This window comes from Lissotriton helveticus, chromosome 9, assembly GCF_964261635.1.
Source record: "Lissotriton helveticus chromosome 9, aLisHel1.1, whole genome shotgun sequence".
In the NCBI taxonomy this organism is placed as follows: domain Eukaryota; kingdom Metazoa; phylum Chordata; class Amphibia; order Caudata; family Salamandridae; genus Lissotriton; species Lissotriton helveticus.
This window is the reverse complement of record NC_136070.1, coordinates 804,554,787-804,572,232: the sequence shown is the minus strand read 5'-3', so window position 1 is coordinate 804,572,232 and position 17,446 is coordinate 804,554,787. Positions and strand designations below refer to the sequence as shown.

The 17,446-nt window shown below is 43.9% G+C and overlaps 1 protein-coding gene across 1 annotated transcript in view; it reads right to left on the bottom strand.

Annotated features, from left to right (window-relative positions):
- Positions 1–17,446, bottom strand: part of LOC144781883 (uncharacterized) — a 210,169-nt gene that overhangs the window by 11,673 nt on the left and 181,050 nt on the right. The gene's annotated exons all lie outside the window — the stretch shown is intronic.

The following is a 17,446-nucleotide window of genomic DNA, read 5'->3' as shown; positions in this document are numbered from 1 at the left end:
AAAGTCTAGTTCCTCATTATATGGTGTGTATTTGTAGAGGAGTTGAGACAATTAGGATTTACGTTGGTGTATGACATGATTAACCAGTGTGTTCTTGGTTACAGGAAACAGGACTAGTTCTATCTTGTATTGGTTGGAGGAATAAGTACAGCCCTATAAGGTATTACAGTTCTAGTGAGAATTCTTGAGAGTAGTCTTGGTTATTGTACAATGTATATAATGGTTTATGCTCTGTCTTTTCAGATCCCTTGTCCCTGCTGACCCTTTCCCTTCCCCGGTCTTTTCTCTATTATTATCCCTCGCCTGATGGTTTGAACCCCCTGTGAGTACTTTCAGGGTGTTGGTAACATCGGGAGGTGGACCCCTTTGTTCATCGTTTGAATCCTGCGAGGCGGGCCCTGACAGAATTACGCGCCCAAGTAAAAAGTCTCGCCCGGTTTAAATCGATGAACAAACATGGCTACCCTTGAGGATGTGTTACAGGCTCTTGTGCTGGTACAGCAGGAATTAATAGCCTCTAGAGCAGAAACCTCTGCCTTAAGGGATAGGGTTGATAGATTGGCTGGTAACCCTTTTGACGCTGCTACACTAAATCCCCGTACCCAGGTCACTGTACCCCCTCCTATTCCTCTGGCAAGTCCTGAAAGATATTCCGGGGATCCTTCTAAGACGCAGGTGTTTCTCACTCACATAATGATGCATTTTTCATGCAAACCTGCGTCTTTTCCCAATCACCATTCGAGAGTGGCATTTGCCATCTCGTATATGATAGGAGATGCTGCGAATTGGGCAGTCCCTCTAGTAAGGAAGGATGATGCTATACTGTCGGATTGGGGGGCCTTTAGAGCTGAATTTGAGAGAGTATTTGACAGACGTGCTACTACATTTAGTGCAGATAAAGAACTGCTTGAATTGAGACAAGGGCGGAACGAGCTGGTAACTTACTTAACAACCTTTAATAGGTTAGTGGCGGAGTCTTCATGGCCTGAGGAAAAACAAATGTCCATATATTATCAAGGTCTGAAAGAGGGACTTAAGGATATAATTGCCCAAATAGATCCACAGCCCACTACCTGTGCAGGAATGGTCAGCCTTTCCTTAAGGCTGGATGGCCGGATGACAGAAAGAAGTGGAGACAGGAAGAAATGGGATAGAGGTTTTCACAGATGAGATTACGCTATACGAAAAAACCCACAGGGGGTTAATGAAGCTCATGAACCTATGGAGATTGGAGCTGTGAGGGCTCCTTTAACCAGAGAGGAAAGGGAAACCCGCCGAACACAGGGCTTGTGCATGTATTGCGGGAAAAAAGGACATTATGTAAGGGAATGTCCTTTGAAGCCCAAGACCACAGGAAGTTGGGTTAAGAAAAGATTGGCAGTCTCTAATACCGAGCCAAATAGTGAGCAGTCAGGAGAGAGAAATGATCACGTACCTCTGAAACTTCCCTCATTGGTTTGCGAGGTTATACAAGATTCAGTCTCGCACATAGTTTTGTCCATGTGTTTGGAGAGTCAACAGAGAATGCATCAGGTTTTGGTAATGATTGATTCTGGTGCCACAGGCAATTTTATAGATAGCGGTCTGGTGTCCTTGTTGTCATTAAAACGTATACCTAGAATACATCCTGAGGAAGTGTGGGCTGTGGATGGGAAACCATTAAAGTCAGGGTTGATCACTGAACAGACAGAAGAAGTGTTACTAACGGTTGAGGTACCAGAAGGGGAACATCAAGACTGTCTGATTCTGAACATAATTGAGGCACCTCAATATGAGGTCATTTTAGGCATGCCCTGGCTTGCTTTTCACAATCCTGAGGTAGACTGGAAAGAGAAGAAGTTAAGTTTCCAGTCCGACAAGTGTAAAAAACATATGACATTGTGTGGGGTCACCCAAGCAGCTGGGTTGTCTACTCCTTATCTGGTTGCTACTGCGGCAGAGAAAGAGGTGGAATTGCCCTCTGAGTATCACTCCTTTGAGGATGTGTTCAGCGAACAATTGGCCAATGAAATTCCCCCTCATAGAACCTATGATTGCTGTATTGATTTAGTGGAGGGAGCAGTTCTACCCACGTGTCGAGTGTATGCTCTATCTGTACCAGAAACAAAACATTTGAAAGATTACATAGAACATTACCAGGCAATAGGTTTCATCAGACCTTCTAAATCACCCGCTGCCTCTCCTTTATTTTTCATTTCTAAAGCGAATGGGGAGTTACGGGCGTGTGCGGATTACAGGATGCTAAATAAGAACACTATCCGTAACAGATATCCTCTCCCCCTCATTCCCGTACTGTTAGAACAAGTCAGGAATGCTAGCGTGTACACCAAGCTTGACCTCCGAGGAGCATATCACCTGGTGAGGATGAGAGAGGGGGATGAATGGAAAACAGCATTTAAAACTCGTTACGGTCTGTACGAGTACACAGTCATGCCCTTTGGGCTATGCAACGCCCCGGCAGCGTTCCAATATTTTTTGAACGATGTATTGAGAGATTTTGTGGATATAAGTGTGGTTGTCTATATAGACGACATTCTCATCTATTCGGAAAATGTTGTTGTCCACCAGGAGCATGTTAAACAGGTCTTACAGAGGCTGAGAGAAAATAAATTATTCTGTAAGATCAGTAAATGTGAATTTGGGGTTGAGAAGGTGGAGTTTCTGGGAGTTATGCTTTGTCCCGAGGGGTTACAGATGGCTGAAAGAAAGGTACAAGCTGTGCAGACCTGGCCCGCACCAAAGACAGTGAAAGAAGTCCAGTGTTTCCTGGGCTTTGCAAACTACTATAGGAGATTCATTGATGGTTTTTCTAGAATTGCAGCTCCTCTTTCACGCCTTCTTAGAAAAGGTGTGGGATTTAGTTGGTCACATGAAGCTGAGGCTGCGTTTGATTGTCTTAAAAGGGCATTCGTGTCTGCACCCATACTAGTGCATCCACAGCCTGCCTTACCGTTCATCGTAGAAGCTGATGCCTCAGATGAAGCTGTGGGTGCTATTTTGTCCCAAAGAGATGCACAGACAGGACAGCTGCATCCAGTAGCTTATCTATCAAAAAGGTTGAGTAAGGCTGAAAAGAATTATTCAATTGCGGAAAAAGAGCTACTAGCCATAAAGAAGGCCTTTCAAGAATGGAGACAACACTTGTGGGGGGCTTCCCATCCTGTAACTGTGTATTCAGACCACCGCAACTTGCAGTATATGAGAACAGCCAGACATCTGAGACAATGAGGTGGATGCTGTTTTTTGCGGAATATGACTTTATCATCACATTCCGTCCTGGCATTGAGAACAGGAAGGCAGACACCCTGTCACGCTTGGGGGACACTGTGATGGAGAAAATAGACACCCCATTGAATGCAATTGTAGAACCGAGTAAGGTGATTTGTGCGCTTAATGTGACTACGTTCCTTGAATCAATCAAAGGCCAAAAGACTGAAGCAGGATGGAAGAGTTGGCGTGCTGGCGACACAGATCGTTCACTTAAGCAGGGTTTGCCTTTTGTTCAAAATAAACTGTTTCTGCCGTCTGCGGAAAGTAGGAAAAAGGCTTTCGAATTGTGTCATTCTTCACCTTTGTCTGGTCATCAAGGTATCAAGAAAACGGTGTGTCTTGTGCAGAGACAATTCTGGTGGAACACCTTGTCTAGAGACATGTCTTTGTGGGTGGGGAAGTGTGAGGTGTGTGCTCGGGCTAAGAACCTACAATGCCAGAGTAAGGGTAAACTAATGCCCATGCCCACACCCAAGAAGCCATGGCAAAGTATCAGCTTGGACTTCATTACTGGATTACCTTCAGATCAAGGACACACAGCTGTGCTTGTAGTGGTGGATAGTCTCACCAAAATGGGACACTTTATCCCGTGCAGAAACCTTACCACAGCAGGTCAGACGGCTCAGTTGCTTTTGTCTAACGTCTTCCGTTACCATGGGATACCGGAAGTCATTATTTCTGATAGGGGTCCTCAGTTCATTGCCAGTTTTTGGAAATCATGGTGTTTGGCATTGCATATCAAAGCTTCGTTATCAACCAGTTTCCATCCTCAAACGGATGGTCAAACGGAACGGCTCAATCAAACTTTGAAAAAATATCTGCGATGTTACGCTGCAGAGGCACATGACTCTTGGGTATCGATGTTATGGCTTGCGGAGTTGGCTTATAACAATGCTTGGCACAGCTCATTGGGGGTATCCCCCTTTTTTGCCAATTACGGGTATGACGCCCGGGTTTTGCCCATCACCATCCCTAGTGATGTGAGTAGTCAGCCCTCTGTACTGAGTCAGGTTCGCCATTTACATTCGGTACAGAGAAAGGTGTCTAAGCAGTTGATCCGGGCTAAGGCGACGTACAAAAAGTGGGCGGATAAACATCGGGGCAACGATCCATCGTACCAGGTGGGGGACAAGGTATGGTTGTCCACAAAGAACATCCGTTTTAAGCTCCGTTCGGTGTTTCACCCCAGATACATCGGTCCGTACGTTGTATTGAAACAAATAAACCCTGTGGCATATAAGCTGAGGCTTCCGGCTTCACTTCGTATCCATCCTGTTTTCCATGTTAGCTTGCTGAAGCCTGCTCTTTCTGCTAGACAGAGGACACCTCCTTCAGTGTTGTGTGATGGAGGATTGGAATATGTGGTTCGCTGCATTAAAGACTCCAAGCGTAGTAGGGGTGCGCTGTGGTATTTGGTGGCTTGGAAGGGGTACACTGCTGAAGATGACTCCTGGGAGCCTTCCTGCAATGTGCATGCTCCTGTTGCTGTCCGGTCCTTTCATCGACGGTTCCCTGCTAAACCTGGGCCTAGGAGGCGCTAGGGGGGAGGGCATACTGTCAGGTTATGCCTTGCCGCGCCTGCCTAATCTTTAAGAGACTACGACTTCCATGAGCCTTTGCTGCAGAAAGTATAAGGATGGAAGAGACAGGAGGGAAGTTGCGCGTAATTTTGAGTCCTTTGTTTGTGTTTACTGAAGAAACGCTGGCTGCCGTCAGCGTCGCGCTGCTCAACGCGGGGGAGATTCTTCGTCTTCCGAAATACCCGATCAACCAAGAGGTATTATTGTTTGCAGGAGATCCGCTGGGAGCCGTTGCTCGCGGTACTGTAACTCTTGTTTTTGTACATGTCCTCCAATTGTATCAATGGAGAAGCATCGCTGATGCGTGATTACTTTTGGGGCATTGTAGTGAGTCCCGCGGAACAAAGCGGCAGGTCGCTGTTTGTTGCCGTTTAATAATTGGTTACACCGAAGGTAATTCTGGGGAAGCAAGAGCAGCGGAGCGTTGTAGGGCTCTACACGTTGCCGTGTGCTACGCTAAAGCTTATTACCGGAGCTGTGTGGTGGACGCATCTACCTGCTACCGGTTGGTGGTGTTAACTGTTTTGTATGACAAGCGGAGCGTAGTGGTGGTCGCAAACACACGTTGCCGAGTTGTCTTTTCTTGTCTTCTCCAGATATGGATTAAGAGTGGATAAACATCGTGAACATCCTAAGTTGTGGAGTTATTCAGGGCGCCCTGAAAAGAAAATAAGAGACATCTGATTTGAGTGATGATATAGAGAGTTTGTCTCTAAACTTGAATTGGATTATAAAGAACACCGGGGAATGAACTATGCCCTATTCTAAGTGAAGTAACTTATAGATTTCAAAAAAGGGTCATGACAAAGTCCAGTTCCTCATTATATGGTGTGTATTTGTAGAGGAGTTGAGACAATTAGGATTTACGTTGGTGTATGACATGATAAACCAGTGTGTTCTTGGTTACAGGAAACAGGACTAGTTCTATCTTGTATTGGTTGGAGGAATAAGTACAGCCCTATAAGGTATTACAGTTCTAGTGAGAATTCTTGAGAGTAGTCTTGGTTATTGTACAATGTATATAATGGTTTATGCTCTGTCTTTTCAGATCCCTTGTCCCTGCTGACCCTTTCCCTTCCCCGGTCTTTTCTCTATTATTATCCCTCGACTGATGGTTCGAACCCCCTGTGAGTACTTTCAGGGTGTTGGTAACATCGGGAGGTGGACCCCTTTGTTCATCGTTTGAATCCTGCGAGGCGGGCCCTGACAAGACTAGTGAGCAAGATGCCTGGTCTTGGTAAATTTGGTAATTGGTTTGTTTGTGGTAGTAACAGGGATTCCCGATTGGAGGATTCGTGTCCGATACCTCCGGTTGGAACTCCGACTTATGAGCTCTATTCTAAACACGGAGTGGGCCCTATTACTTATAATGAAGTATGGGTCCGCTACACAAAAAAGATGGTGTTTTGCAATGGCCCCCACATGGTAGTTTTGAAACAGAGATTTTAGACAATCTAGAAGTTAGGCTATTTAAGAAGAAAGCCCGGCCGGCAATGTTTGACTCTTTCCGCATTTTGGCGTAAGGAAGCCAAACAGCGAGAAATTAAGCAAGCAAAAAGAGATAGGAAAGATAAGAATATGTCAGTATTACAAGCTGCTAGGCAGTTTAAGGAAGATGGAGAAGAGCGTGTGAATGAAGTCTCAGATAGGCAGCATTGTATGGCCATAGATAAATGTTATACGGCCTTGCCGTCTTCTCCTCCAAAAGTGATTGAAGACCTTGAAAAAGATCCTTTGATCTCTCATTTACTGAGATTGCCACTTCCCTATGTACAGGGTGCTACTGCACCTCCATTACCCCCGGTTGTTCCACCCTTTGTTGTTCAACCTCCTGCTGTTGTTCAGCCACCCGGTGCTCCACAGATGGTTTTGCCTCCTCCTGCGCAACCCATTCTAGGGTCGCCAGCCTTGCTACCAGCTTTGCCTCAAACTCCTTTGCCTTCTGCTTCTGCATCTTCGACTTCTACTGTTCTTGTCCCTACACATTCTTTGCCTCAGAATACTTATTCTCCTGTTCTTATGTCTACTTCTTCCCCTTATGCTCGAAAACGAATGACCGAGACTGTTGTTAATTTGTTGTCACCATTGTTTGGGTCACTGATTATGACCCCTGTTTCGGAATGTAAGCAGAGTCGTAGTCAGCTTCCTAGTTCTGAAGAACGGACAGTGTTGGATTTGTTGGCTCGTAGGTGGATTTTAAATGCTCCGAGGTATGATTTGCCAGCAGTTATGGATATTTTCTTTCAGTGGAAACCGCCTAAGCAAAGGTATGTTTTTGATGTAATGTGTACTTTTCTGCGTCAGGAATGGGAAGATAATGAGTTGGGTCCGATTCCACAGGATGTGCTCGATGTTCAGTCAGATTTTGCTAAAGGGATGATAGTGGAATCTGATGTTACAGATGCCGTAGAGACGATACTTGCTTTCAGATCTAGACTTCCGCCTCAGACATTGTATGAACCTGATTCTTCTGTTAGGAGGAAAGTGAAACAGTATCCTATGAGAGAAGTTCCTCCTGTATGGAAACTCAGGGTATTCAGGCCGCTCCAGCTCATTTTCAACGAGTATGGGTACATGTCCCTTGGAAGAGAGCAGAGGTCTTGGCTCTTAAGCAGACCTTACCTGACCCTCATAAGAATCCTGCTGGTTATTACAAGGAGTTGTCCCAGACAGTTGAAGCATGTATTATGAATTTAGCTGACATCGATATGTTGATGGGTAATGTAGTCCCTCAACCTTTGTGGGCGAAGATTCGTCATGAGAATCATGCTGCTGAATTAGGTGATACCTGGGCGAATATTGCTGCTGCAGATGGTAGACAGGAGGGAGGTGCTAAACCTAGTTTCAGAATTACCAGGTAGGATTATTAATTTGATGAAAACGATGATGCCCGCTTTACGAGTGAATTGGGATAAGTTAGCAGCATGTAAGCAGAAGAAAGACAAGAGTGTATCTGATATCTTCACTAGGTTTGAAGAGACGTTTATTGATCATAGTGGTCAGGATATGAGTACGGAGGGTGGTCAAAGGTTGTTTGTGGATACATTTGTCTTTAATTTGCTTCCCGAACTTTCTAATAAGTTAAAGGACTCTGAGAGTTCATGGGCTGTTTCTTCGTCGGCCCAGATATTGGCTACTGCACAATATTACGAGAATAGGGATAAAGATGAGAAGGATAAAGTGGAGAAGAAAACTAAAGAGTTAAAGTCGAAAGTTCTTTTGCAGCAAGCTTATCTGCCTCGTCAGAATCAGCCTCAGTTTCAGCAACCTCCACAATTTCAGAGATTGTTACAGAAGCCTGAGCCCTATGCTCCGCGATTCTTTCCTGGCCCAAATCAGTGTGCTTATTGCAGAGAGGAAGGTCATTACAAGAATAGTTGCCCGGCTTTGTTACAGCGTGCGAATGGTGTATCTGGTCAGAGAGGTCGTGGTAGTTTTCAGCAAGCTCCTAGGGGTAGGGGACGTGGTGCGTTTCCCCAGAATGAGCGTTCCTCTTCCCTACAGACTTCTGCGAATTATTTTGACAGACAGAATGTTCCGAGCGGTCAGTCTGCCCAGTACTATGTTGAGGATTACTATGTCGAAGGTGAGAGTTCTGGTTATAATGATAACTAGGACAGCCAAGGACAAAGTGAGGGAGTAGTGTCAGTTCCAGTAGATCAGTGTGGACCTTATGTTGAAGTGATTACATCAGGTGTGGTAGAACCTTTTCTTTTGGATACTGGTGCGATGAACAGTTCTATTATTCACTCTAAACTTCCTGGCGCACCTTTGTCTGGCTTGACCAATATTTCAGTAGGATTTTCAGGCGCCCCAGTTCGTAATCCGGTTTCTAGTCCTTCGTCCCTTACCATTGGCCCTTGTGAATTGGAAGCTCCACTTATTTTAACGACTGGTTGTGGTGAGAATCTGTAGGGTTTGGACTTGCTGAAAAGATTGTATGCGACATTGCATTGTTCTCAGGAGTACAACTTACCCTCGGTAAGAAAGTGATTTTTCCAATGTATTTGTCTAAGGATTGTTTGCCACTGGAATTGCGTTCGCTTCCTGATACACTTTGGGCCACAGGTCCAAATGATGTTGGTCTTTTGCAGATTCCTCCGTATGTTGTTACCCTTAAGTCGAATGCTAGGCTGCCTCGTATTCCACAATACAAGATTTCGAGCGATGGTGAGAGAGCTCTTTTAGCGATTGTCTATGATTTGGTTGAGAAGGGTGTAGTTGAGGAAACGAGAGGTAATGTGTGTAACAGTCCTGTTTTGCCTGTCCTTAAACGTACTGATGCTTCTCAGCCACCTGTGTACAGGTTTGCGATCGACCTTCGAGAGGTCAATAAGATAGTCGTGCCACAGTTTCCTGTGGTACCTGATATCACTGCTTTGTTGACTTTGATTCCTTCTTCGGCAGCTTGGTTTTCTGTCATCGATTTGAAGAATGCTTTCTTCAGTATTTCTATTGCTGAGGAGAGCAGGGATATTTTTGGCTTCTCATTAGGAGGCCGAAGCTTCCGGTTTAAGAGAGCTCCCCAAGGTTATTGTGAAAGTCCCTCCATCTATAGTCAGGCGTTGAAAACTCAGCTTGACGGTTTTGTGTTACCTGTTGGTGCTACTCTTATTCAGTACATCGATGATTTGTTGATTACTGCTGATGATGAAAAGATTTGTAAAGAGGCTACTCTTTCTTTGTTGCGGTATTTATCTGACCTTCATCATAAAGTGTCACCTTCAAAGTTGCAATATTGTCGCCAAGAAGTGACCTACTTAGGTCATCTCTTGTCGAAGGAGGGAAGGAGATTGACCCCAGAACGAATTCAAGCAATTGCGCAAATGAATGTACCATCCACACAGAGAGAAGTGCGTGCCTTTTTAGGTATTACATCGTATTGTCGACAGTGGATCCCTAACTTTTCACTGTTGGCGAAACCTCTGTTAGCATTGACTCTGAAAGATACTCCGCATCCTCTTCCCTGGTCTTACGAATGTCAGAAAAGTTTTTCTGAACTACGCGATGCATTGTGTTCGGCTCCTGTGTTGGGTACTCCAGACTATAGTAAGCCTTTCACGTTGTACGTGCACGAGAGAGAAGGTTGTGCGTTGTCAGTGTTGACACAACCATTTGGGGACAAGCAGCGTCCATGTGCGTATTTTTCAGCAACGTTAGACTCAGTTGCTAAGGCGTTGCCGAGTTGTCTGAGAGCTACAGCTGCAGCGGCTGTTTCTATCCGACAGTCTGCTGGTTTGGTATTGGATAATACGTTGATTGTGATGGTCCCACATGCAGTAGATACCTTATTAAACAGGACTAAGACACAGCACCTTACTAGTGCACGTCTGTCAGGTTACGAGTTGACATTGTTGGCTAGTCATGTTCACATTAAAAGATGTAATGTGCTGAATCCAGCTACGTTGTTACCGATCTCTACAGAGACGGATCCTCAGGAACAGAATGATTGTTTTCTTCGTACAGAGGAAGAAACGAAAGCTAGAGTTGACCTGAGGGATACTTCCCTTACGGATGTTGATGGTACCCTATGGGTAGATGCTTCGTGTTTTAAGCTTCCGAATGGTGAAACGACTGCAGCGTATGCTATTACAACTGTACATACAGTTGTTGAGACAGCACGCATACCACAGAATTCTGCGCAAGCAGCAGAGTTGATTGCACTGACTAGAGCGTGCGTGTTGTCAGAAGGAAAGCGAGTGAATGTTTACACCAATAGCCAGTATGCGTTTGGGGTTGCCCATAGTTTTGGGCGTTTGTGGAGAGAGCGTGGGTTCCTTACTTCGCATGGGACAAAAATAGAGCATGGGCAGTTGGTGAATGAACTTTTGGATTCTCTCAATCTCCCAAAGCAGATTGCAATTGTGAAGTGTAGTGCGCATAAGAAAGTTGTGGACGATGTTGGTCGAGGGAATGCGTTTGCAGATGAAGTTGCGAAGGAAACGGCGAAAGACATGATGAGCCGTATGTATGTTGCAGGCCCAGCTAATTGGGTTATGGCTGGTGGAATGTGTGAAGACACAATAGAAAGTGTGAAAATGATTCAGGCTGAAGCGACTGAGAAAGAAGTGAGTGTTTGGAGAGAAACTACGGGTATGTTGGATTCGACAGGTTGTTGGGTTAAGTTGTCAGAACACCAGCGATGGCTGTTGCCATATGCGTATGTGCTCCCAGTGGTTACTATGGCTCATGGAATGACTCACATTAGTTCGAAGGGAATATGCAAGTTGTTGGCTCCAGTTTGGCAGAATGCTGGAATTCTGAAATGTGCAGAGAACGTGGTGAACCATTGTATGATTTGTCTGAAGTATAATCCTGGTAAGGGAACTCCAACTCCAGCTGGTCATTTTGCTCCTCCGACGTATCTGTTTGAGGTGATACAGCTAGATTATATACATATGGAGAGATGCAATAATTTGAAGTATGTCCTTGTGGTTGTTTGTGCCTTTTCCAGGTGGATAGAGGCCTACCCCCTAAAGGATAATACTGCCTTGTCTACAGCCAAGGTTTTGCTCAAAGAATATTTCCCTAGGTATGGTTTGCCCAGAATTGTATGGTCGGACAATGGGAGTGAATTTGTGGGTCAAATCATGAAGAAAGTATGCTCTGGTTTGGGGATAAATCAGAAGTTCCATGCAGCGAATCACCCCCAGTCTGCTGGACTTGTTGAATGTTACAATGGTACCTTGAAGCTGAAATTAGCTAAGGTACAAGCGAGCACTGGTCTTACATGGCCGGATGCCTTGCCATTGGCTCTTTTGTCAACAAGGACGACTGTGCATTCTCGAGTGGGACTTAGTCCGTATGAAATTGTGTTTGGTCGTCCGGCCAATGTTTGGGGTGTGCCTTGTCCTAAAGAATACAGCAGTATTGAGTACCCTATGTTGGTGGATTACTTACATGACTTGACTGCTAAATTACGTGTTCTCCACCAACAGGTCTATGACAGTTTGCCGACAGCTACTACAGATCCAGGACATTCAATCCAACCTGGTCAATACGTCCTCGTCAAGAACTTTCAGCGTACCAAGAACTTGGAACCTAGATGGACTGGTCCTTACTTAGTCCCTTTGGTTACTAAAACCGCTGTTAGAATAGCTGGCAAAAAGAACTGGGTGCATGCCACCCACTGTAAAAAAGTTCCTTTGCCTTTACCGTATGATCAGTGGGTGAGGGATGGTATAGCTGACACAGATTGTGAGAAAGTCCCCAGATTTGTGCCCTTTAGTGATGCTCATTTGACATGGACACGGTCAGAACGCGAGGATGATGATGTTCTGCAAGCTGCTGTGCCTCCTCATCTAAAGATTGACACCACCAATCCGGATCTTCTATTCAAGGACCAGACTGTACCTGATAAAGAACGCTACGATTTGAGACCAAGAAAGCTTGTACATATGGACAAATAAAGTGAAACTGAAATATTTTTTTAGATAGTGAATTTACACTTTGGCAGATCAAGAAACTTTTTTTTTTTGCTTTTTCCTTTTTCGAATCACCATCCGGACTCCGCTGCAGGGTCACGGTAGGAAGTTCTCAAGGGGTGAACCGCGCAGTGACACAAGGTCCGTGGTCCAGGGTCGTTAGTACGATCTTGGCACACACTTAAGTGAAGAAGGTAACGACCGTGAGCAGCACGTTAGAGGATGGAGTTTTTTGATGCTGACCAGAGTGTTAGGAAAGTGGGTTCTAAAGTCCGAATATGTATATTGATTCGTAGCAAATGTTTTTTAATAATGTGTTTTCTTATGCTTGTGAATATTACGTAAGCTTGTGTGGGTTGGATTTTCTATGTCACACAATTGCCGCTCACATCTACCTCCCAACCTATTCTTTCCTTTTCTACTGTTTCTCCACATGAGTTTCATACGTTACCTGAACATGAACAGACACGAAGATCAGAATTTGTGAACAATTCGTTTATACAGATGTTGCATCAGCATCAGCTAGTCATAAATACCACGAATTGTTGGGTGTGTGGTCTTATGCCACATACTACAGACAAGGGAATGCCATATTTGGTTTTGCCTTTTTCACCTAATGGGTCAGTTTGGGCACTCCAATCGATGTTTATCTATGCGAACGAAGCCTCTCCAGTGCGTTCTGTTAACGATAACGTGAGCAAGAATCTTTGATACGGGGAATAGTCGATATGATTAGAGATATTGACACGTATAATGCTATCCCTAAAGATGAGGTACGAGCATATGTCGGTTGGAATAGGACGACATATAGTGTTAGCTTGACGGAGAAAGAAAGACAGCGAAGGTCTCCTCCTATTTGGATTGTACCCCACCGGGGTCATCTTTGTTTGCAAGGTAATGGTCAGAATCCGAGAGCTCAGCTTGGTAAGAGTGTGTGTGTTCACACATACGTCTATACGTCCCAGAAATCTCCTCCGTTCGTGCCAGCTAAAGGCACGTATTCTGTTTGTCACGATAGAGCATACACATGGTTGCCATCTGATTTTTCCGGCACATGTTACATGGCATTTTTGCTTCCCCCTACATACACTGCTGTTTCCGATTACCATAAGACAAGATATGGTAGAGGTGTAGTCAATGCGAAAGATACTGTCGCACAAGAAGCTGGAGACTTCTTTAAGGATTTCCTACCCTTTTGGGGTCCTTTGGCTAATAGTAGGAATATTCGTCAGCTTACGAGAGTGGTTGAGGCCACTATAAATGAGACTGCAGGTGCCCTTAGCAATATTACAGCTGAGCTTCAAGCGGATCGCCTTATGACATTACAAAACCGCTTTGTTTTAGATATTATACTTGCAGATAGAGGTGGGGTATGCAAATTCACTAGATCTAGTTGCTGCGTTTTCATACCAGATAATGCCCCGACAGTGTACCAAGCCATCTCTAGACTACATAAGATTTCTGAGTCTATTCATGTGGACGAAGGTAACTGGTAGTTGATGGGATGGTTATGGGAATCGCTGTCCAAATGGGGATGGAAGATTCTGATGTTCCTTGGTATCGCGTTAGCTATCCTTTTTTCGTGTTGTTTATGCATCCAGTGTGGTCCCGCCATTTGTAGTCTTTGTGCTACAATCTGTGTGAGAAGACCCGTCCCGAGAGAAGTAGAGGATAATAGGACGATGTTTCAGCAACACCTTGATGACCTGATGAGAATAGATATAGACCTAGATTCAGATTGACGTGAGTTTAGGTTATTGCCTACGTAATGGCAAAAGGAGGATCTGTGGTTCTGTAATTCTCAAACCTGACTCAATTTTAGTCTTGCCCTCACGTAAGCTTGTGAAGTAGACCCAATGAACAAGTGGCCTGGCCTTCTGAGTTCGTGCATATATTAACTTGGGTTTTTCTGACTCTGAATGAACTGCAGAGAGAGTAACCCTTTTCACCTGAAACCGACCTTTTGCAGAACCAGTTTCACTAGCTGATCGTTGTCTGAAATTGGCCATCACTGTTCAGGACCTCATTAACCTTTAGTTTCCTTGCACATATCTTATCCTAATCAGCATCTAAATTGTTTCTTTCCTTACGACTTTTCATTACATGGGTAGTGCTTTCAATTATGGGTTTGTCCGGCTTGTGGAAATTGAATTTGGGACAGTCCTAATAATTAACTTTTGGGTTGGGTTACTGTAAATTGGGTGTTTGTTAATGTGATACTCAGTTAGAAAATGTGTCCTATTGGTCAGAATTTGGTGCAGTGGGTGTACATTTATAATGAGAATATTGTGTATAAAAGGTGATGTCTTGCTCTATGAAAATTGAGCAGTTTCTTGAGTTGTACACCGTGTTGTATTGCTGGGATTTCTGCTACTAGATGCAGCTAATAAATTTGATCTCTGACGCCACCTAGAAGTATTCCGTGTCTCTGTATACCAAGGCAAGGAAACCCAGAGGACTTCGGGCGTGTCCCTGACGCCGCTGGGTACTTGAAATCCCAGTTCTTCACAAGCGCAATGCGTAGTAAAGGCACTGCGTGGTAAAAGTTGCGTTGTAAAGGATGTTTCCCGGTTAACATGGACCCTCTTATAAAACAAACGGAAAAGGATCTCAATAGATTACACAATCTGCATCTAACTATAGTGGGCAGATGCAATGCGATAAAAATACTATTTTTCAAAAAAATGTTGTACCTTTTTAGGACAATTTGTTTAGAGTTTACGCCACAGGTATTCAAAGATATAGATAGCATGTTCTCTCGATTCATTTGGGGATATAGAAGACCGCGTAGGGCCCTCAGATTCATCTCTCTCCCGAAAGATAGAGGCGGCCTCGCCCTGCCTAATTTTAAAATGTATTGGGGGGCCACGATATTAAAATACTGTAATGTGTTATTAACCCCAAAGGGAATACTAGACAAGATGGAGATATACCAACACCACAGGAACTCATTCTGGGCAATGAGGCTAGTGAGTATCTAAAGCGACATGCATACAATTGCTACTTTAAAAGAGTACGCTTCAAAACCCTGTTAGGTATATACATAGCCTGGAATAACATCCGTAATTCCTGGGAGTTGGTAGATTCTCCCACTATACTACTCTTTCCAGAAATAATAATCTCCCGAAGATTTTTAACAATACATGTATGATTAAATGGCTACATGCAGGGATTACCTGGTCTGGCTGTTTTTTTTCTTCAACAGGGCTTAAAACATTTGAAGATATAAGAAATGAATACACACTAGATCAGAGAGAATTGTTTAAATTTTTGCAAGTTTGAGATTTTTTAATAAAGAAAGGGGGCGGACGATCCAAATTTCAGAGAATTCAGACCATTGAAATAATAAATAAAACTGTTAAGATTGGTGAAATTTACGGTAGCCTGGTTGCCACACTCCCTGATGACATAAATAAATTCATCACTAAATGGCAGGACAAACTGGGGACGACAGCGGAGACAGGTCTGAGATCTTACGAGCTATCACAATCACTATTAATGTCGGCTAGACTACAAGCCCTATATTATAAAACATTTTTTCAGCTGTACTATACACCAAACTGGATAGCCAAATGGGGATCCGGTAAAGGCACTGAATGCCCATGGTGTGCTTTATATGAAGCTGATATTATACATATATTTGCAACATGCAATACATTACGACCATTGATTAGGGACATCTCTAAATTCCCATCTGAAATTTTTAATGTAAGAATCGAAGTCACAGCGGGAGAAATAATGTTATGTATAGATGGAAATATCCAACCAAATTATATGCAGGGGTTGATATTTATTTCTATGGCAGTTTTCAGAATATGCCTGGCTTCGGCATGGCTGGACCCAAACCAACCGGCATTCCAACAATGGCGGGCGCAACTACTAGCCGCATACAGCTTAGAGATAGCCATGTATAGAAGGAATGGACAGAAGAAGAGGAAAAGGGGGCTGGAAATCTGGGATCCCCTGTGGCAATAGACACAAGGTCTAGAGTCTCGAGAGTAATGCCTAACTTGTATGGATAATAGCACAGAAGGAGAAAGGCTGTGATTGTATAATGGGGACATCACTAGCGCAGAATGAATTTTTGATGCATTATAACATATCTATTTGATTTTCTAATGTAATACAAATGATGTTATAAATATACCTGACGTATGTAAATATCAAAGAAATATAATGCCTGGGGGGAGGCGGGGGGCGCAGGGTGGTGTGTATGTATATGGAAAAATGTTGCAATAAAGACTATTTTAAAAAAAAAAAGAGAAGAAAAGGTTTTGTTGTTCGCTGTCCTTGTGGACCAGTCCCACACTCAATCTACCTATCACAGGAGCACCCCGTGTCCTAGTGAGTGTGAAGGTTACCCCCACAGCCCAACATTCAAACCACTCGTTTGGTGTTTTGCCGACGTCTGGGTGAGTGGGTGATATATTGAGTCCATGAAGCACTGTGGTTCCTGCAGATCCCCCCTTCTCATGACAAGTAAGGAAACTGCAGAAACACGTTTGAACAGGTCTGTGTGTGCCTCATAATCCACATTACGGCAGTGTGCCAAACGTTCCAGATATTACTAGATTACTAGTAATAACCGATTTTAGCTGTCCACTGCATTGATTTTTTTTTTTTTAAATAAAGCGAGAAAAAACAAGTAAGGCAAAAAGTCATCCTTGAATAGTTATTTTAACGCCATCAATTATGACTGCAATACAGATGGCGAGAAGAGCTTCTTAATGAACGATTCTAAATAGTTCTATAGATGCAAACAACGCAGGGAGTGCAGCCAGGAGCTATCTAGCACACTCTTCAGAGCTTATCAAAATGTAATATTATTAGGCATTCTCATAAGTATAAGGGAGGCTGCATGTCAGCAAAGCAGTTGTATGTTTATGCTTTGCTCAAGTTTTCATGAATGTTGGACTTGGCCCTTTTTGAAGGGTCATCCCTAAACCTTTTGCCTTTCTCTGAGCCTTTTTTCTGACATGGTGTTGGTGGTTTTAGGACTCTGGGCACTTCAGGACTGCTGTCCAGTGAAAAGTGTGTGTGCTCTCTGTGATAAATATAGTAAGATTGGGCTACACCTGTTTGGCCTATTTAATTTACCTGTTGGTCCCTTGTAAAGTGGTATCTCAGATACCCAGGGCTGGTAAATTAAATGCTACTGGTGGGCTTGCAGCG